Raw genomic sequence first — 22,746 nt, 5'->3', positions numbered from 1 at the left:
GAGAGGGAGAAAGAGGGGGAAATTTAAGGAACTGGCTAAACAAGTTCCAAGATCTGCAGTCAGCAAGCTGGAGACCCAGGAGAGCTGATGTGTAGATCCAATCCAAGTTGGAAGGTTTGAGAAACAGGAGAGCCAATAGTGTTGTTCCAGCCCAAAGGCCAGTAGGCTTGACACCCAGGAGGAACTGATATTTCAATTTGAGTCTGAAGGCAGGAAAAAGCAAAGTCCTAGCTTGCAGGCAGGAGGAATTCCCTCATATCTGGGAGAGTGTTGGCCTTTTTGTTTTATTCAGGCCTCCAACTGATTAGATGAAGCCCACCACATTAAGGAGGTGTTAGGACTTTTAAAAATTAACATTTGTTAACTGAAACTCAGGGTATGGAATGGTGATCCCAGGCTCAACAAAGGCCACAAGAGAAATCGAGATGGAAAAGTTTATTATTCACAGGTCCTGGAAGAAATGCGCAGTATACTTCAAGGAGTCACACTGGGAGTTCAAGGCAGGGCATAAGCAGAGAGAGAGATAGGCCTGGCACACAGGCCTTTGTTAGAGTCTGTGGGTAAAGTGCTTTGGAGTTCCCAGGAGGAGCCCCTATTGGTTAATTTAAACCAAGAAGGGGAGGGTTTTGGTAAGATCCTTGGGGGTCTTAGCTAAGAGGTGCAAAAGGGGAGGACCCTGGAAGGTAAGGGGGACTGTTGATCACAGCACTGTTGGGGGAGTCACATCAGGATCTTGCATTTGCTTGTGACCCTGTGGGCTGTCCTCTAGGGCATGTGCTTGCATGAGGGGTTAGTGTTGGCTTTACGCCCCTACAGGCCACTTGGCCAAACCAAGCAAACGCCAAAGCAGCAATACCACAAAGTAATTTAACTAAACTCTTGACAGGAGGTCAACCTGTTTTAGTAAGTTTATCAACTGTAAATGTAAATGTAATGTAAATGTTAAACTCATCCAGAAACACTCTCACAAAAACACTCAGAATAGTGTTTGACCAGATATCTGGGCCCCTCATGACCCGTAATCAAGTCGATACACAAAATTGACCACCAGAGCAACATGCAATAGAAAAGTAAATAATTGAATGAAAAGACTATACAGGGGGGCTTGGGTGGCTCAGTGGGTTAAAGCCTCTGCCTTCCGCTCGGGTCATGATCCCAGGGTCCTGGGATTGAGCCCCATGTCAGGTTCTTTGCTCAGCAGGGAGCCTGCTTCCTCCTCTCTCTCTGCCTACTTGTGATCTCTATCGGTCAAGTAAATAAATAAAATCTTTAAAAAAAAAAAAAAGAAAGAAAGAAAGAAAAGACTATACAAAGAGGCCAGCCCACTGAGACTGAACGGCTGCCTGGCTAGGAGAACCACTGAGTAGTCCCTTCTTCCCTAGTCCCTTTTTTTTTTTAAAGATTTTTTTTTTTTTTTTAATTTGACAGACAGAGATCACAAGGAGGCAGAGAGGCAGGCGATGGGGTGGGGGGGGGGATGCAGAAAGAGAGGGGGAGGCAGGCTCCCTGCTGAGCAGAGGACCCGATGCAGGGCTCGGCTCGATGCCAGGCGGGACTCAGTCCCAGGACCCTGGGATCGTGACCTGAGCCAAAGGCAGAGGCTTTAACCCACTGAGCCACCCAGGTAACCTTTCCCTAATCCTATTGAAATGACTGAAAAGAAGGGCAATAAGGAGTTGACTCAGAACAAAACTGATGGTGGAAGGAGAGGACATTGGAGACCAGAGGCTTGATGGATTTCCAGAAGACTGAAAAAATGGTGGGAAATGTGCATTCTTTAGCAGATAAGCAGAAATCCAACTTAGCGCATGAAAGGAGACTGACCAGAGACAATGGTACAAGAGAACACTGGGCTGCCGTGACCAAGGATGTTACGAAAGAATATTTAATTTAAAAAAAATTAATGACATACAAAGATGTTCAACATATTAAAATAAAAAGTGGGTTGAAAAACATTATCTTAACATATTCCTATTTTTCTTAAGAAAAGACATCAATGTGTTTAATCAGGAGACTAGACACTATCTGTTAACAATGACTATCTCACTATTTTCTCTACTAAACATGTATCCCATGAAGATAGTAAAAGTGACTTTCAACTAGTACGTACCTACAAGAGACTGAAATTTTAGAACATTGCCACAGATTTCTAAGACTGTGGCTGTTGTGGGAGAAATGGCAAAATACACACAGAGCAATCGTATAGCTCAGTAAAATAGAGGAACTCAGGGACGCCTGGGTGGCTCAGTTGGTTAAGCAGCTGCCTTCGGCTCAGGTCATGATCCCAGCGTCCTGGGATCGAGTCCCACATCGGGCTCCTTGCTCCACGGGGAGCCTGCTTCTCCCTCTGACTCTGCCTTCCACTCTGTCTGCCTGTGCTCGCTCTCGCTCACTCTCTCTCTGACAAATAAATAAATAAAATCTTTAAAAAAAAAAAAATAGAGGAACTCATACAAGATTGGTCACACCCCCCCCCCTCCTTTGTGGGCCTCAGGTATGAACGTGTCAAGTGTCCCAATTCACGTCACACAAAACTCAGTCGTCACTCTGGCTCCTCAGCAACCAGAGTGTGATTTGTCTGGACTTCTAGAGTCTCCGTGTTTGGACATGCATGTTCCCATAGCGCCCGTGTTCCCTGTGATCTTCCAACTTTCCCTTCATCTAGTCTCTCTCACAGCAGAGGTAATCATCCTCAGAAACCTACGTAACAAGGCTCATGGCCAGGCCCATGTAATTTCGTACTAAGTGCTGCATAAGGAAGAAAGGACTCGTTTTCCCTGTAGGCCATTCTTTTATTTTTTATTTATAAAGATTTTATTTATTTATTTGACAGAGAGAGAGATCACAAGTAGGCAGACAGACAGGCGGCGGGGGGGCGGGGAGCAGGCTCCCTGCTGAGCAGAGAGCCCGATGTGGGGCTCCATCCCAGGACACTGAGACCATGACCGGAGCCGAAGGCGGTGGCCCAACCCACTGAGCCACCCAGGCGCCCCTAGGCCACTCTTTTAAATAGAGAGAAATTCCCATGGGAAATCTGTCATGAGTATATTGTAAAGAGAATCTGAATTGACTGTGGAACTAACCTAGGAGACATTTGATTTATATTTCTTCTCTGGAAGTAGGTGGGATAGAGTAACTTAACAGCCCCTGTGCGCCCATTATCGCCCCCAACATATGTCTAAGAAGATACAAAATTCTTATTCCTCTTTCTTTCTACTGGTCAAGGTAGCTTTCTTGGATCCGTGAAGACATATGGTAGGATTAGGGTTAGGGGCTGAGAAAACAGATGGACCTGTGGGTTTTCCAATTTTGTTATTATCTAAAGATTACGGTGAATTTTTTTTTTTTTTTTTTTTCTGGAGAGAGAGAGAGAAAGAGCGTGAGCAGGAGTGAGAGGAGCAGAGGGGGAGGGAGAGACTCTTAAGCAGACTCCAGCGGCGCCTGGGCGGCTCAGTGGGTCAAAGACTCTGCTTTCGACTCAGGTCATGATCCCAGGGTCCTGGGATCAAGCCCCGCATCAGGCTCTCTGCTCAGCAGGGAGCCTGCTTCCTCCTCTCTCTGCCTGTTTCTCTGCCTACTTGTGATCTCTGTCTGTCAAATAAATAAATTAAAAAAAAAAAAAAAACATTTAAGCAGACTCCATACCGAGTGCAGAGCACAACACAGCTCTGAGATCATGACCTGAGGCCGAATCAAGAGTTGGACACTTATCCCACTAGGCCACCCAGATGCCCCAAGATTACTTCTATTTTATTAAATATTTTATTTATTTAGTTGAGAGAGAGAGAGACAGCACGAAGAGAGGGAGGGATAGAAGGAGAGGAAAAAGCAGGCTCCCCACTGAGCTTAACCAACTGAACCCCCCAAGTGCCTCCCAAGATTACTTTTAAAACTGCATCAGATCAGGGTGCCTGTGTGGCTCAGTGGGTTAAAGCCTCTGCCTTCGGCTCAGGTCAGAATCCCAGTGTCCTGGGATCGAGCCCCACATCTGCTCCGCAGAAAGCCTGCTTCCTCCTCTCTCTCTCTGCCTGCCTCTCTACCTACTTGTGATCTCTGTCTGTCAAATAAATAACTAAAATCTTTAAAAAAAAAAAAAAACTGCATCAGATCTCTGATTCAAGATGGATTAGCCCACATGCTTGACAGGAAAATCCCACTGAAACAACTTGCAAATGACTTACTAGTGTGAGCAAGAGATATAGTAAAAAGGACTCTGTAGAAGGTGACAGACCAAGAAATACAGATTTCAGTAAAATGTCTAAAATGATGAAGGTCCAAAATAAAAATACAAGTAAAAACTGGGAGGTGGGGGCAGGGGAGGTGGGGGGGCTCGGTTGGTTGGGTGAATGCCTTCGGCTCCGGTCATGATCCCAGGGTCCTGGGATCGAGTCCGGAGTCGGGCTCCCTGCTCAGTGGAGACTGCTTCTCCCTCTGCCTCTGCCTGCCACTCCCCCTGCTTGTGCTTTCTCTCTCTGTCCAATGAATGGATAAAATCTTTTTAAAAAAAAATCGGGAGGTGGGGAAAAGGAGGTAAAACATAACCAAATTAAATTCCTCAATATTCAGAGTGAGGTGGGGTTGGTGTCTTTAAATAATGTCTAAAAGAGATAAGTTGAGAAAGAGAACTACAAACATATTTTAGAATTCTGAATATAATCACCAGAAGCACAAAGCCCAAACACGATTTTAAACATTGGCTTCTAGAGAGTAGGTCTAGGAGTGTAGGCCTGGAGATTCAGTAAACTTGCACATTTTCTTTATCTTTTTCATAATTGTTTGAAATGTTATTACCACATCCGTAAGTCATGTTTACAGTAGTTAAAACCAACAGCAACAGCAACAAAAGTCCACTCTGGTAATCTTGGGGACAAAGTTTCTCCTTTTACCTCCATCCAACAGACCCACGAATCCTGTGGCCCCTCCCTCCTCGTTCCCGGATAGAAGGCCCACCAGGGAGGCAGACAGCGACTGGGCTTACAAGGTGCCCTGCAGTTTCATTTGTTAAAAATCTTAGATTTAGGGGCACCTGAGTGGCTCAGTGAGTTAAGCCTCTGCCTTCAGCTCAGGTCATGATCCCAGGGTTCTGGGATCGAGCCCCACTTCGGGCTCTCTGCTCAGCAGGGAGCCTGCTTCCCCCTCTCTCTCTGCCTGCTGCTCTGCCTACTTGTGATCTCTGTCTGTCAAATAAATAAATAAAATCTTTAAAAAAAAATCTTAGATTTAACTTTTTACTTATTTAAGCAGAAAAGAGAACGGTGGCTGACAGGGAGTGGGAGGAGGGGAAAGAAGCACGTTGTTCAGTGGGTATCAAGTTCACGGTTGTACAAGATGAATAAGTTCTAGAGACAGGCTGTACCACATAGTGCCTATAATTAATGAGATGGTGTTGGGCACTTAACAACCTGTTGAGGGGCGCCTGGCCGGCTCAGTCAGTGGAGCGTGCGACTCTTGATCTCGGGGTTGTGGGTTCGAGCCCCACACTGGGTGCAGAGATTACTTAAAAATAAAACCTTAAAAAAAGAAAATTTGTTGAGAGGCTATAACTCCTGTTAACTGTTCTTAACACACACACACACACACACACACACACAGAGCAAAAGGACACGAGGAATTCTTTAGAGGACAAATAGGTTTATTACCTTGATTGCGATACTGATCTCACGCAGTGTATACATATGTGCTAACTCATCCAAATGTATACATTAATTATGTGCATTTTTGTGTATCAATCAAACCTCAACAAAGCAATAGTTTTTAAAATTTTTTACCATTTAAAGTATTTATTTATAAAACTATTTTATGTCCTACAGTTCTGAGTAAATACCATCACGCCTCCCTTTTTCCCCTGACTTGTTTTAGTCCTGGCTTGGTGAGCAGAACCTAAGAGGACAGCAGCTTGCGAAGACACGGTGACAGAAGTCAGGGATCTAAAATCCAGTGTTTGGAGCTTTCTACTGTTGGGAGAGCCGCTGGGGTTGGGAATCCTCACTATCTGGGGTCTGCATTGACGTACCTGCTAACGGAGGAAGGTTCTTCCGGCCTCGTTTCCAGTCTGGGGAGTAGGGATCCTAAGAGCAGCACCCCTACTCCCGTGGGTTTGCAGGAGGAGTTAGAGGAGAAAAGGACTATAAAGAATTTAGCACAGTGTGCCATTCCTCCCACGTTGGTTATGCTGGTGTCATTGTGGCCTTGTTTAAACCTCGGGGGTTGTCCTCTGCGAGCCCTTGCAAGCCATTTCATCTGGAAGGAGCTCAGCCCCAAGGACAAGAGAAGGCTCCAGTGCCTCAGAAAGCCCTCACTTTTGGGCCAGAGGCAAAGAAAAGGGGAGGTCCACAGGAAGAGATCAGCCTTGGTGAGTTCTGCACTTTTCTGTTGACCGCGCTCAGGCCATAAGGTCCAAATTTCAGTTACCTTCTCAGAAAAAGAAAAAAAGCCCTGTCTCAAGGGTACGCTCATCCAGGAATTCAAACTGGGAATCACCAGGCACAGGGTTTTCTAGAAGTCTAGGCTGTTGCTCCTGAGGTTTCCTGATCTGAATCACCCAGCACAGGGACTATCAGCTGTGGCTGTGACTCAGGCCACCGCTGCACATCTGGCTGATTCTGAGGAGGAGACGGTGGCCCAGACTCTTCAGGGCTTCCGATCACATCTGCAGAGCAGTTCTCCACAGGCCCTGTGGGGTGGGGAGATTATGTTAGAATTTCTGTGTGTATTAAAAAAAAAAAAGGTAAGAAAGAAATGAAGAAGCTATGATCATATTTAACATATGAGTACTTAACATATTAGTATAAGAACTAATATCTATCTTGTCAATAAATGTACACGTACTGTTTCAGAAACATGTATGTTGTGTGTCAGTTATAAATATGCATAGACATCTTTCAGATGCTCAAAAATATCGAACAGATTGGGTACACAAAGCGGTTTGGAGACCTCACTCTGCCCATCACTCTCTTGTCTAGCAAGCTTTCTGGCTGAAGCCTGGAGGCCGTCACGCACCGGCGGCTTTGGACACTTGTCGTCCTTCTCAGAAGCCACCATTGGGTTTCTCAACACTGCGCTTCTATACCTGCTGTTTCCTCTGGGTTGTCCGTTACTCTCTCTGGCCTGGCCAACTCCTGTCTGCTCCTTAGGCCTCCGCTCAGTGGTCATCCTCGCTAGGAAACAGTCTCTGACCCACCGGGTTGGACATTCTTCAGGGACCATCCTTGCTTGTACCTTTACATCTCCTGGTTATGAAGTTGTATCCCCATGTCCGTCTCCCTCACTAACTGGGAGCCAGGAAGGTCTTACTTCATCTCTGTTCTCCAGGACCTAGTGCAACGGCTGAAGTGACCACTGGGGTCTCTTCTCTCGCATTCATGCCACTGTGAAGACCATTGACTAAAAATCTTTACCCCCCCCCCACCAAAAAAATATGAATTAACATCGCTGAAGTCCCATTCCTTTTGGAGACTGGGTCAAATTGCCCATCACCAGGCCTAGGGTCTCCCTTTAAGAAAAAGCAGAAAGTTCCCCTTCAACTACATGCCCTATTTCCGGACTGTGGTTCCTCCAGCACAGAGCATAACCAAGGACTTCCCCTAGTGGCTCTGTGAGAGACCTGGCTGAGTGAGCTCCTTCTGCAGAAACTCGATAACATCAGCCTATGGTAAGGGTTCCAGGCAACAGACTGCCCTTCTCGTTTGACTGGAGGATGTGCCTCCGAAGGAGGTGAAGGCCTCCTCTGGGCAGGGGTCTCCTCAGGCACAGAGCAGCTGGCTTCTCAGGGTTCTCTCCGGGGTCTTAGGATTTCTCCTTGTTACTGTGCCCTCCGCATCTGCTCTACCTCCCCCCTCTGCCCTGGCCTCCTCCATATGCCTGAAGATGGATGGTTCCCTGTGCCCAAAAGAGCCCCACCTCAAGTCAGCAGAGGAGGCTGAGGAGCCCCTCAAGTCACAGTTCCAAACCAAGAAAGAGAGGCTCTCTTGGGTCCATTCTGAGTCCGGAGCCCACTCCTGGGCCACTCAGCCGCTCACAGTGGGTCTGGGATTGGTCTTACAAACATGGCTGCCAGAGGCTGGATCATTCTCAGAGATTGTCACGAGGCACACCCTCTCAAAAGTACCAACCATGGGAAGTAAAGAAGGAAGCAGAAAGGAAATAGGCTGAGTCTCTGTTTGGTGCCAAGCGTGTCAGCAAATATCTTAAAACGAGGAGTCAGATCTGAGAGGATGTGAAGAATCGAGTCTCATCCAGTTCCCCAACTGTCCCTTTGTGCAAGCCCCATACCAAGAACCTTGAAACGGGGCAGAAAGTGGAGAAGACAAATGCCTACCATTGAAGAGTTAATGGTTCAGGTAGGAAAAGTCTCAAAGGAGCCTAAACTGGCATCAGGAAGACCGGCCCCCCTTCTAAGACCACCCATGACATTCCCTTCCATTCCTTCAGGCCCCGGTCATTCCTCCTCCTCAGGGAGGCCTTCCCTCACCACACCTGCTGGGGTAGTGTGGTATGACAGAGAGAACCAAGGACTAGAATCAGTCACCACCAGGGGCCTGGCTCTGCCTCTGCCTGCCACCAACTAGCTGTGTGACCTTGAGGGCGCCATTCGTCCAGCCTCGGTTGCCTCCTCTAATGGGCTGAGGAAGCTTGAGTAAAATATAAAGCCTGTGTGACACGGTTGTTTCTCCCATTGACTTGTGAATTATTTCAAGCTGAAAAAATGTAATCCGGACACTGGTTAAGAGCATGGGCTCTAAGGATTCTGAGGTCTCTTCTCATTGCAGAATGGTCTAGAATGGACTGACCTGCTATCTCCTGTGGCATCCCGGGCTTTGCAAAAGGAGAAGGCCTCCCACCTCCAGGGCTTTCCCACACCTGGGAGCGTATCAGCTCTAGATGACGCACGTGACCTCTGGCTATGCCAGGACTTCAGCTGGCATTACGGACAAGGCATTACCTGTAGCTCTGAAAGACGCAAGCCTGCAGCCCCTGTTGCTGGTCCCAGGATGGCCCCAATTGCCAAACTTGGAATTATGATGTGGAAGAAGTCCCACCAAGTATATCGCATGTCTGTTTGGACCATTGTGGGACCGGAAATCCGCCCGTTTCCATTATTTAGTGTATGAAGAAAGATGAGAACAGAAGCCCTAAGTATTTTCCAACGTCTTGATCGTTCATACAAGAAGAGAAAGAGGAGAAGGGAAGGGGGTTGGTGAAGGGGAAATGGCTGGAGGAGAAGAAACAGGCAAACAGGGAGATGGGGACAGGTGAGGAAGAAGAAAATGACGCTGATGGGGCGCCTGGGTGGCTCAGTGGCTTAAAGCCTCTGCCTTCGGCTCAGGTCATGATCCCAGGGTCCTGGGATCGAGCCCCGCATCGGGCTCTCTGCTCAGCAGGGAGCCTGCTTCCTCCTCTGTGCCTGCTTCTCTGCCTACTTGTGATCTCTGTCTGTCAAATAAATAAAAATCTTTAAAAAAAAAAAAAAGAAGAAGAAGAAGAAAGAAAATGACACTGAAATTAGAGACAAAGAAAGAAAGCAATCACTAAGAGCCCGGTGCCAGGGCCATGACTCTAATCCAGCACCAAGCCTCCCACACCTGGGTCTGTGAATACTGATGATGCCGCTGCTTTCTGTGCCCCTAGATAAAATCTCAAGATGTCAAATGTCACATGTCTGCAAATTGGAGCCTTGAAAGTCTACTCGGAGGGGTATCAAGAAAGGAAACCCTGCTACCTTGAGATTTCAGCTATCTCTTATGTCCATCTATGCACAGACTTCATTTGAAATTGTGTTAAATGAAATCAAGAAAGGTTTACTATAACCACCCCCCCTCCATAAAAGGAGGGGGGGGTTGTGGGGGAGGATCAAGAGTCAGACGACTGAATGGAATCACAGCTGCAACACCTGCCAGCTCTGTGACTTGGGGTAAATTAGTTCATGCTTCAGCACCTTTGTCTTCCTCACCTGAAACCCAAGGATATTTCCAGTGTAGATGTCATGCAGCCGCTGGAGGGTTCCGTGAGATTTTGCATTCAGTGCACTCAGGGGACGACAGCCACTGCCATCGTGAACATGACCACAGGCAGCATCCTGTCTCTCCTCTGGAGTTGACTGTGTGGCCCCAAGGGCAGGGCCCCATCACGGTCATGGCGGCATTCACGACACTGCCGGGCACAGCCAGCCATAGGGTGTCCATCCTGTGAACTGAACTGATGAGGTGCTGGATCAAACTGCCCGCCCCTTGGAGCCTCTGATGTAGAATCCAAGGGGATGAAGAGTTGTTCTGACATGGGACCAGGTCCGAGAGCCCATGTCCAGTGACCTCCCAGTTCCCTCCCCAAAGCCAAGGGTAATTTAATTCCATGATTGGTCAGTTTTGCAGGCTGCATGGCTGGGATGAGAGAACCGAGTCTGAGAGAGGAGACTGGTTTTGTCTGGGTTGACCATTTTGAGCCTTAAATTCTATATCTATATGTGGTTTCCTTTTTTCCAATAGTCTCCTGGATATATGCATTCACCTGGGTAGTGGGGAAATGCAGCACCTGATGAGGTTCTGGCTCACCAAAGCCACAAATGAAATCAGAAAGAGCCTCCACCAGCCCGTGTTCCAAGGCAGCCTCTCACCTACACAGAGGGGCACCCACTCAGACTTTCCCAACGCCATCCCTTCTCTGCAGTGTCATAGACAAAGCGCAACACTTGGATTTCCCTGCACCAATGACTAAAGGTTGTTCCAATTTTCTTTATCGCATATATATAAAAAAGCTGAAAAATTCTAATAGTACAGAAATACCAGTATTGGTATTAGTAGAATGAAAACGAAACAGATGCTTCCGGAAATAATAATGGCGGCTACCGTTTGCTGAACACCTACTATGTGCCATGCACTTTATAGTCGTGATCGCCTTTCAGGCTCTCACCCGTCCGCGTGGTGGGGGCTCTGAGAATCCTGTGCCACAGATGAGGAAACTGGAGTTGCCTGACATCACCCAATGTTGAAGGAAGAAAAAGAAAGTTAAGATTGTAAGTGCGGTTGGTCCGTGGTCGAACACAAAGACTAGGATGGAAGAAGCCCAGAAAAATGAAAACCGTTGATTTGATGGGATGATAAGTTCATGGGGATTTTTTTTTTTCCTCCTTGGCCAACATCTGTGCTGTGGTGTGCCATACTGAGGAGAGAGAAATCAGTGTAGCTGTCTCGGGAGTGATGGCTGGGAAGCCTGTGGGAAGGGGTCGTGGGCTGTTCATCTGGTGACAAAGGCCCCAGCTGCTCGTTCCCCCAAGGCCACCTCCCTGCACTTTCTCAGCATCTTTGTCGATTGCTGAGTGTATGGAGGGACAGTTTAGGGGAAACCCCTTCTCCAGCTCAGATTGGCTTTGGTTCTTTTTTTAAAACTTACTGCAAATTTGTTTCCTTGGAACCTGGAACCTAGGGGGGTTTTTCCCTTCCCTTTTATGAATCAGCACAGAACTGGCCTCTGTGGGCCAGAGAAGCTTCTGGAATATAAACATTGCTGAGGTCCTACTGCTCCTCGGCCTACAGATTCTCCCTCCTGCCTTGGATTCACTGGCTGGGTTTCAGCCCAGGCTCCCAGCTGCCTCCTGTCCCCAGAATCCCAGGCCCAGAGACAAGCTCCTACACCCCTAATCCCAGAAGCAACCTGCAGTGACGCTGTAATACACGTGCCTTCTGAAGGGAGAAGGCAGCAGGGAAACTGTGGTCCCCCTCTCCCAAACGCTCAGCTTTCCCTGAGTGTCATGAGAGATACCCCGTCCTTACCTCCAAGAAAAGCCCTAAGCCAAGTGGCCCCAAAGTCCATCCCCTACCCCCACCCTCCCCCAGGCTCCAGGTCCCCCACCCCTAGTTGGTACCGAGAGCAGTAGCCCCATACACTTGCCCTTGTTCAGGTGTCTGATATAATACGTTGTCCCCTGGGGGGCATTTTGTGTCATCGACCACTCATACCCACCAGGGGTCTCTGCTTTCAACGAGCCTATTTCATAGATGAGCTGACGGAGGCTCAGAACCATAAAGTAACTTGTCAAGGTCACCAGCTGGAGGCACCAGGCCGGGATTGCTGCCCTGTCACCGTGCTGGGCTATCCCCTCTGTCTTGTTAACTTGAGTTTTTTCATATAAGGGCAGTTCTACTGGATTTGTGGCTTTTGTTCATGGATATAACTTTTTTTTTAAAAAGACTGTATTTATCTATTTGAGAGCGAGAAGGAGCACGAGCAGGGGGGTGCGGAGGGAGGACCAGAGAGAGAGAGAGGGAGAAGGACCAGAGTAGGGAGCCTGATGGAGGCTCCATCCCAAGACCCCGGGCGCCTAACCCACTGAGCCAGCCAGGTGCCCCGAAACTACCTTCTTCTTAACATCGGGCTGCGGGAGGGGATTTGTAGCACAGGAAGAGGAGCAGGGATGAGCCTGAGGGCTTGGAGCCGAAAAGGGTCTTGGAACCCCGGAAAGAGGGGCCGTGAGTTAATCATAGTCCCTTCTCAATCCCAATCTCAGCTATAGGGCAGATGCCCAGGGACAGTGAGGGGAAAAGGAAAAAAAAAAAAAAAAAGACCAAAACACTAAGTTTTGTCCCAAAATAAAGACTTGGATTATAAGGAAAAAGCCCTTATCTTGTTATTTCCAGAGTCACCTGATTTTCAGTGATCTATGATCACCTGGACTGGTTTTTCTCTATGATTCAGGTTTCTTTCTCTTATTGCATTCATTGTGTACGTTACTGCAAAGTTTCTGGGGGCAAGTGGATAGGATATAAATTGTAAATAAATAAATGTGATGCACCATTTTATCGTGAGGGTGGTGGTTTGTTTCCTAAGTTCAAAACCAGGCCCCATAGAGTACATGGACTGGAACTGATTGAGGGAAGAGATGTCGGTGTGGGGCCATCCTCGGGGGGCAGGTGCAGAGACACAGACAACCTGTGACCACATGCGGTATCTCGGTTCCACTCTTAAAGTACAGACGCCCTGACCTCAACCTCAGAGGGCTTTCCAGCCCTGTTCCCATCCATGGTTCTGAAACTTACTGGTGACCACTCCCACCCACATCCTCTGCCTCCCCGGCCACTGGCCCCAGACGTCATCCATTTAACAACTATTGAGCGCCGGCTGTGTGCCAGACTCCGCACAAATGATGGCAATTCAGCTGTGGTGGAGACCGGCTTAACCCCTGCTCGAATGAAGCCCCCAGAAGAACGGAAGGATATATGAGTGAATAATCATTCCATGCAATGAATGCCTCAGGAAAGGAAGTCTAGAAGAGGGGCACCTAGGCCAGACCTGAGGGGTCAAGATTTCTTAAGAGGGGAATTATAATTTAAACCCAGGTCTCACGGCTGTTCGACATATGCATGGCAGAGACTGGCAGGCAGGTCCAAGTTCCGTTGCCTTCAGGTGTGGAGTCAGGCTACATTTCCCAGCCTCCCCTGTGGCAGAGCTGTGTGTTAATGGACTACAGCCAGGGTCAGTAAGCACCACCATCTGGCAGGTTCCATGTTCTTTGCTCACTCATCATCTGAATGCAGAGGATTCCAAAGGCTCCCCTGGAAGAACAGGACCACTATACAGGAGGAGCCTGGGTCTCGGACTCACCATGGGGAAGGCCTATCCACCAAATGGGAATGCCCTCATGACTTACCATACACATGAGAAATAAAGATTTTTTGTGTAAAGCCATGTGTGTGTGCTATAGCAACTGGTATCACCCTAACTTATAATCAAGTAGGATTGGGGGATAAAGTGTTCTAGGAAAAAAACTTAGTAAAAACAGCCTACCCTTAGGAAGTAGCAGTCAACCAAACAGAAGGAAGGAACACAGGCTCCAGGGCCAAACCAATGGGATCGAACTCAAGTTCTATATTTCCTAGCTGTGTGATCTTGGGTGAATTGCTTAACCTTTCTGAATATCAACTTCCATGGTTGTAAAATGAAGATAACACCTTCCTTGAAGGATTGAAGTGATTATTAAATAGTACCTAGAATGGTTCCTAATACAGGAAAGGCTTTCCAAATAATCCTTTTCTCCTAACTACATGCATTCTTAGAATGACGTTGAAATAATAATATGCTTTGGTAACTGGTAATGGTAACAATAATAATAAAACATTTATTGAGAACTAATTATGTTCCAGGAACTGATCTAATCACAACCCTCTGAATTAGTCACTACTTTCCCCCAATTTTACAGATGAGGAAACTGAGGCACAGAGATGTTAAGTAACGTGTCCAAGGTTAACAGATGGTAAGTGGTAGAGCCTGGTAAATCCAGGCAGGCATGGTTACAATTCCCTTGTTACAGCTGAACATCACAGTGACACAATTTGCTTAAAGCCACATGGTCTCAAAGCGTCCCACGTTGGGGGCCTAACTGCTTGTGATTCTGGTGGAGAACAGAGCAGCCATCTCAGACCATGAGAAGCGCCGTCCTTTTGCAGGCATGCGGGTAGCTGTGGTAGTCATGATGCTGACCAAAACCAAAGATGGCTTTTGTCCACTGTTAAGAAAGTAGCAGGTGAGCACGTTCAGGCTCCTGGCCTGTGGAGAAACTCAAGCCCTCCGGCCATAAAATAAAGACCGAAGGACTTTGGTTTTTTACAAAAGTGACATTTTATAATTTTCCTCTTATTTTCTGTCAATTCTTCACATTGGGAGTGGTCATTTTCTCTTTTACTATTCAATTCAGTTTTGTATTCCAAAAAAAATTCTAGAAGAGTTTTAAAACTTAGCTGGGGCAAACTTCACTGACTTTAAAAGGATGTTCAACCTTGGGGATGGGGGGGAGGGGACAGTTCTAAGAAATGGAACTTGAGAGGGCAAATCTGAAGTAGAAGTAACAGCCCAGAGGCGCCTGGGTGGCTCAGTGGGCTAAAGCCTCTGTCTTTGGCTCAAGTCATGATCCCAAGGTCTTGGGATTGAGCCCCGCATCGGGCTCTCTGCTCCGCGGGAGCCTGCTTCCTCCTCTCTCTCTGCCTGCCTCTCTGCCTACTTGTGATCTCTCTGTCAAATAAATAAATAAAATCTTTTAAAAAAGCCCACCAAAGGATGGGGGGCGAGTTGGGGGTTTGTTAAACTTGCTGAGGTCCCAAATAACCACCAGAGGGCAGCAAAGGCATTGGTCAGAGAAGACAGAGGCTCCTTTGAGGTTCTTCCAACCGTGGAAGGATGGAAGGTGAACAGGAAAAATGAGAAAGGGCCTCCTGGATCACTCAAGGAGCATTTCCTAGATTCGGGATCCTAGCCATCTAAAAGAAAATTGGCTTTGAACTTGCTGTTCAGATCTTCTAACTAACGCATGGTAACCGTAGAAAAATTGGAAAATACAGAAATATGTCAAGTAAACCCCTGTAAATGCCAACACCCAGAGAAAACTACAGTTATTTTAACATTTTAAAAAAATTTTAAATTTAAATTCAATTAGTTAATATGTAACATATTATTGGTTTCAGAGGTATAGGTCTGTGATTCTTCAGTCTTCTGTAATACCCAGTGCCCATGATAACACACACCCTCCCCAGGGTCCATCACACAATTACCCCATCCCTCGCAACTCCCTCCCCCCCAGCAACCTTCAGTTTGTTTCCTATGATTACGAGTCTGTCATGGTTTGTCTCCCTCTCTGATTTCATCTTGTTTTATTTCTCCCTCCCTTCCCCTATGATCCTCTGTTTAGTTTCTTAAATTCCCCATATGAGTGAGATCATATGATAATTGTCTTTCTCTGACTGACTTATTTCGCTTAGCATAATACACTCTAGTTCCATTCACGGTGTTGCTTTAATCAATATCCTTCTGGATAGATGTAGAAATCAATGTAGATTTAGATGCAGAAACACACAGAGATTTACATATTTTTTTGGCTTCATTAAATTGATATCAGTATATACACATTGGTTGTCCTTTTCTAGAAATTCAACAGCAGCAACAAAATGTGCGTATATATATATATATATATATATATATATATATATATATACATAGATACAGATATATAGAGATAGATAGATAGATAGATGGATGATACGGCATTCTCTTGTCCAAATGTCTCTCGCTTGCTCACCTGTGAGCCCCTGGAAATCCAGCCCCCTATCTCCAGACAGGGGATGGGGCACAGGCAGGTGAGGGCTGGCTGGGCAGGAGCAGTGTCCTCGGAGGTCACTAGCCACTCTGCTGGGTCTAAGCTCCTGCAGTTTGGTGGGGGTGGGGGGGGAGTTGTGGAGTTTTCTAGCTAAAAAAGGCTTTACTTAGTGAGCAGGTGCTCAGAGTTCGTTAAATTTCATCAAAATGAGTCACACTGAAGGTGTAAAGGACTGAGAGTTTTAAGGAGTTACCACTTCCTGCTTCCACACCAGCCCTGCGTCCTTTACCCCAGACAGAAGCCGGGCGGCCCTGGGAGTCCAGGCAGCAGCCACGGGCATGACTGTTCTCTCCAGATGCAAAGCCTCCATGCCGTTTCTTCGTCTTCAGGTGTGACATCTTTTCCCCAAAGAAAATCACCACATCCTGACTCTGCAACCCCCTTGATCACTGTTAAATGAGATTCAAACCTGAAAAACCCACTGAAAGTGTAGCAGTGCTTGAACTGAGTCTGAAGTTCGACACAGGTGCTCCCCAGGTGAAGGGAAGGGGGAGGGGTGCTGCACCACACTTGCCTAATTCACACGACTAGATGGAACCCCACTGATCCCCTAAGGGAATTCTCTTGGCCATGTGCTTTGGAGTGAGACAAATCTAGTTTTAAGTCAGCTTCATTCACTTCCTAATTGTGTGTCCTCAGGCAAGTCACTGTAACCCGGGTTGTTCTAGGGGAGGGGTCAAGGTGACCAGGTTGGGACAGTTTTGGAGGCAGCATTGCTTGTTCTGCCAGGCGGGAGGGTAGCATGAGGAGCCAGAGCAGGAGGCAGCCAGGGGGGTGGCCTTGTATGTCACACCAGGGAAGATCAGCAGGAGCTATGGCAAGATTTGAAGGAAGGTTAAAAAACGTGATAATATACAATATAGTCTGTTTGTACCAATCTCACAAGGGTTATGGTAAAAAGCAACAAAACGTGTCGGAGGAGTCTTTGTTGACAGAAACATAGGTCCCTGGCACCCTCCTCTTGTACTTGGGTGACGACAGTCAGCTCCGTGGTGCAGGTGGGAGTGTTTCCCATATGCCTCCTCGTCCTGGCCACGCCCATGAAACACTCCCAGTGCGTGTGGTTCACGCCTCTCACACCCACCATGCTGACGCTCACAGCTCAACGGGTGCCTCTTAACCTCTTCCCGGCATGCTTCGGGCTAGCCATGTTGGGGTGAGGTGTGGAGGGTAAACCAGTGGGAGGAAAGGAAAGAGGCCTCCCTCCCGGCGCTTGGGGACATCTGGGTGCTGAGGAGAGAGACAATGGTCAGAGGCCAAGTCTCCCCTGACCTCAGTGCACCCAGACCCTCCCCCTGCTCTGTCAGCAGTGACCCTGACTTTGAGTGCCTTCCTCACGCCCCTGTGTAGCGAGCTCTCCGTCCACCTTCCCCACTACGGTCGGGAGGCAGCGTAACACGGAAGAATCCAGATGTGTGGGTTGCAGACTGAATCCTACCCCCGTGCCCAACCAGTGCATCGCAACCGGTGCATCACAGTGAGCAAGTGATGGCAACATTCTGGGTCTCAGTGTCCTTGTCTGCCAAGCGAAACTAATATTAGTTACGAGTTCTTAGTTTATTGACAGATTTAAAAGCACTTAATACATCTAAACTAAAATCGCTGTTACTAATATTGTTTTCTTTTTCTAGCTCTTCCCCTGGCAGGGGACCAGATTATATCCCATTAAACTTCCTATGATGAGCACACGGACAGTGCCTAGGGCCATGATACTTTTAGGAGGCCACGAAAATGCTGTAATTTCTTTTAAGATCAGAAGGGAGAAAAAGGAACATAACCCAGCTGGGGTTTTAGTTGTCTTTATATCAGTACAGTTGTAAAAATATAATTTTTAGTATATTTTTTAACGGAGGAAAGGGCCCACAAAGTGCGTAGGGCTCTGGAGAGTTACGGCGGAGCCCTGAGCACAGGGGCTGGAGATGAGGCAGATCGGGTCTGAGCCCCAGCTGCACCATTTGGCTAAGAGCACGAGCCAGAGAAACATAGTGAATTTCCCTGAGCTGAAGCTTTTCCATCTGATAAAAGGGCCGTCTGATAACGCCTACCCTTACGTCATTGAATTCCGCCCCCACATTTTTTAATCACTCACTATATCTCTAATTATGCATTCGATGTCTGTCTTTTCCCACTAAGCTGTATGTTCCACAAGGGCAGGAATTGTGTCTAATTTCATAGTTCCCATACGGAACATTTAAGACTCTTACTATGTGCCCTGCATTGTCCTAAATGCTTTCCGTGTGGGACAACATTTCTGAAGGGTTTTAGCCCCATTTCACAGATGAAGAAACTAAGGCTAATCAGTTAACTGGCTTGCCCCAAATCACAGGGTAGGATGTATGTCTGTGAGTGAGAGTAGGTGGGTGTGGGCGAGTGGGTGGGCGTTAGGGTTTTAGCCCCAGGCCAGGGGAAGCCATCCTCTATGTGACTCTGATAATCTGAAATGAAGATTTGTTTCTGAGCAGGAGGCTGTGAAATGGGGGAGGCAGAGGTCATTAAAGAGAAGTCTTCCTAGCAGACAAATGTTTTCGATTCCTGAAGAGGGACGAGTTCAGGTAGAGAGAATGATCTAACCACATCAGGACTGGGGCGTTAGAAGAGAATTGAACCTTTTTTTTTTTTTTAAGGATTGTATTTATTGGACAGAGAGAGACACAGTGAGAGAGGGAACACAAACGGGGGAGTGGGAGAGGGAGAAGCAGGCTCCCTGCTGAGCAGGGAGCCCAACAAGGGGCTAGATCTCAGGACCCCCCCCCCATCTTGAACTGAACTCTTCTTAAATTAAGCCATTGAGATACAGAGACCATCTGTTTCAGCACCTAATTAGCACTTAACGTAGATTTGTTTTGTTTCCTTAGACTTTGCCTGTGGGTGTTATGTTCTATTAGGTAACATTCTTCTTTCAAAAAAATAGAATCCCCCCTAGAGAAATGATCCCTTTCACTATGCACAACCCTGATCCCAGAGAGAAGTAATCACATTCCTTGGGGCTTAAAAGCAGAGGGTAAGAGAATCAAGACACAGAAAGCCAGGGAACAGGAGGGTAGGGGAGCAGGTGCAAAGATGAAGAGAAAGACACTTCAGCAAAACCTCAGCAGGAACGTGAGCACCTGAGCACAGCAATCCCACACAGTGAGGCCCTATCCTCCTAAAATACAGAGAAAAGAAGACACAAAAGACAGATCAAGAAAAGCAAAGGAAAGTGATTTGTCCACATCACTTGAGGGACGGATGCTACAGAAATTAACATACAAATACATAAAAGCATGCATGTATGAAGATGTTCCCGTGGCCAGGTTTGTAACAGCAGTGAGGAAAGGCGGGGAGAGAACTCTAACACTCATCAGTTTGGGAAGGGTTGACTAGAGTATGTGTCGTACGTACCATGGCGGGCTGTGCGGGTTCATTCTAGCAGACCTGAAATTGGCATGAGCTGATTTACGGAAATACAAGGCATTCATGATGGTGCAGACCGCTGCCTTGGGCACGATCGGTGCTGATGAAGAGTGCTGTTTTGTAACCATGGATCTGAGGAGTTTCATCGGGGCTTTTACCAGCTTGTCAGCAGTGTTTCGGTTTTTATTTTTACTTTTGGGGGCATTATTTGTTGATCACGGTGAAATTAATGATTCGTACCTGGTTTTGGAGAGACTCCTGGAGCTCTCTGCTGTTCGTGCAGGTTATACAGAAAGCAATATGTTTGTATGGCTAGCAGGAAAGAAGAAGCCCATGTGGAAACTCCATCTGGGGACACCCGAGTGGTTCAGTGGGTTAAAGCCGCTGCCTTGGGCTCAGTTCATGATCTAGGGGTCCTAGGATGGAGTCCCGCATCGGGCTCACTGCTCAGCAGGGAGCCTGCTTCCCTCTCTCTCTCTGCCTACTTGTGATCTCTGTCTGTCAAATAAATAAATAAAATCCTTAAAAAAAAAGAAAAGAAAAGAAATTCCATCTGGGACTTTCTAAGTCTGAGGTGTTCTGGGACACATCTGCGACCCAAGAGAGAAAGTGCATCTGTATGGGTCTTGCAGGCGAGAACGACTGAAGCTTATACTTGGCCTGTCTGGAGCCCTCGCTCTCTTGCTTCAATGCTTGTAGTGCTTTACCTGAAGTAAACTGCAGATCTGCAAGCATTGTCCATTTGTTCTTGTGACTCCTATTTAGCAATCAAACCGTTAGTGCCTATGGCACTGGACAGTTTTCAAAAAAGTTAGATCTACATGTACAGCCTGGAAAGAGGTCCATAACATGAGTGAAATAAACACGTTGCAGGCTAATATGGTATGTAAAGCCTGATTTCATTTTAATTTTTTTTATGTGTGGTGCTGCGGATAGCTAGATACAAATATAGCTATATTTGTGGAACCTTAGGGGAAAAGTCAGGAAGCGCGCACACCAGATTATAAACAACGGTTACTTTATTGGGGATATGTAGAGTGGGGTGATGAAATGGGCTGGAACGGCTACTTCTTACTTTACATGATTTTTTTTTAAGACAGAATTATAGTGTTTTTTTTTAATTAGTAGATTTTTTAAAAGGTTTTATTTATTTATTTGACACAGAGAGAGAGAGATATCACAAGTAGGCAGAGAGGCAGGCAGAGAGAAAGAGGAGAGAAGCAGGCTCCCTGCTGAGCAGAGAGCCTGATGCAGGCCTCGATCCCAGGACCCTGAGATCATGACCCGAGCTGAAGGCAGAGGCTTAACCCACTGAGTCACCCAGATGCCCCAACAGATTTTTTCTTTTTTTTAAGCACTTTCATGTTAACAGAAAAGTTGAGCAGAAAGCACAGAGAGTTCCCATAAACTCCCTTATCCTTCCATACCATAGCTCCCCGCAACAGTTTATACACTATTAATATCTTGTATTAGTTTGGTGCATTTATTGACAAACCAATATTAACATATTGTTATTAATTAAAGTCTATAGTTTATATGTGAGTTCACTCTGTGTTGTACAGAACTATGGGTTTTGACAAAGGTATAATGTCACAGATGCACCATTATCCCGCATTTCAATATGGGGCAGAATAGTTCCCCACCCTAACAACCCCCTCTTCTCCACCTGTTCCTCCCTCCCTTCCCCCAGACCCTGGCAACCACTAACTTTTTACTCTTCCCATACTTTTGCCTTTTCCAAAACAACATATAGCAAACAATATACTATGTAGCTTTTTTCTGCTAGCTTCTTTCACTTAGTAACATGCATTTAAATTTCCTCCACCTCTTTTCATGGATTGGCAGCTCATCTCTATTTGTTGCTAAGTAATATCCCATCTTCTGGACACTCCACTCACCCATTGAAGGACATCTTGGCTCCTCTCAATTTTGGGCAATGGTGAATAAAGCTGCTCTAAACATTTGGGCGGACCTTAAGTTTTCAGCTCATTTGGGTTAATGTTAAGGAGCACGATTGCAGGGTTGTATAATACATCTAGCTTTGTAAGAAACCAACAAACTATCTTCCAGAGAAACTTACCAGCTGGCTTTGTCACCAGCAATGAATGCCTCCTATGTCCTCAAAGCTCTGTACCCCCACCAGGATTTGGTATGACCAGTGTTTTGGATCTTGGCCATTCACATAGATGTGTAGTAGGATCTCCTTATTGTTTTAATTTGTGATTCCCTGGTGACATACAAAGCTGGCATCTTTCCCCATGTTTGTTGGCTCTCTGTATATCTTCTTCGGTGAGGTGTCAGGGATAGTTTTTCTTTTTTTTTTCTTACAGTTGAGTTTTGGGAGTTCTTTGTATAATTTGGATGCCAGATCTTTTTCAGATACATGTTTTGCAAATATTTTCTCCCTGCTTTTGGCTTGTCTTTTCATTCTCTCAATTCTAAGTCATTTAAACACTTTTTGTGTGTTTTTCAAGTTAATGTTCAAGTAAAGAAGATGAAGGTGACCAGGAATGACTTACTGTAGCCTCCTTGCCTGGCTGGACTACTAGTACTAATTCCTAGTGAGGAGGAATTGACAGCAAAATGTATTATGCTTGTAAACAGTTTTTGTATTTATGTAACGGATTTAGCAAATCCTATTAATCGTTTAACTATAGTTTATGATGAAAGACACCCTCCTTTTCTTTTGCAAAGGCTTAGTGAGAGAATGACAGTCCAGTGGAGGAGGAGTAGAAATTGTGGTCCCAATGGGGACCCATTGGGTCATCTGCTCCTTGGTGGGGAGCCCAGGCAGGGATGGAGGCCAACCACAGGGGGCTACCCGTACCTCCACCTACCTGACGCAGAGTGGGACCCCACAAATCTGTGCCCCAGAAAGTGACTATTTTACTGGAGCATAATTCAGGAGTTCCAAAGCAGTGACCTTGGACTCACCCCCCCCACCCCTTCCCTTTCTAATGAGGGAAAGGAAGTCTCCAGAGCCCAGGCTACAAGCTGCTTTAGAAATGCAAAGGTTCAGGGACTTGAAGGGAATGCATTTGAGGGAAGTCTCTCCTGGTTTCCCCTGAACCTTCAAAGAGAAATAGAGCTTTTTCAGAAACCCTGTAAAAAGACAGAGTTCAGAGGCCCTGGGCCCTGAGGAGGTTTCTTCCCAGATGGTGTTATGCAAATCTGGCTTAATAGAAGAGTGGACTGAGTCTTTATTTTAAGCAAAGAAA

At 46.6% G+C, this 22,746-nt stretch overlaps 1 protein-coding gene across 1 annotated transcript in view; it reads right to left on the bottom strand.

Annotated features, from left to right (window-relative positions):
• Positions 1-5,611: 5,611 nt before the first annotated feature.
• Positions 5,612-22,746, bottom strand: part of JDP2 (Jun dimerization protein 2) — a 65,854-nt gene continuing 48,719 nt past the window's right edge. Inside the window, exon 6 of the transcript XR_014312438.1 lies at positions 5,612-6,673. The gene's annotated coding sequence lies outside the window, so the exon portion shown is untranslated. The remainder of the gene's footprint in view (positions 6,674-22,746) is intronic.

The sequence above is a fragment of the Mustela nivalis genome (assembly GCF_964662115.1).
Source record: "Mustela nivalis genome assembly, chromosome: 6".
NCBI classification, from domain to species: domain Eukaryota; kingdom Metazoa; phylum Chordata; class Mammalia; order Carnivora; family Mustelidae; genus Mustela; species Mustela nivalis.
Note: the sequence above shows the minus strand (reverse complement) of the source record. Positions and strands in the feature narration are given on the sequence as shown.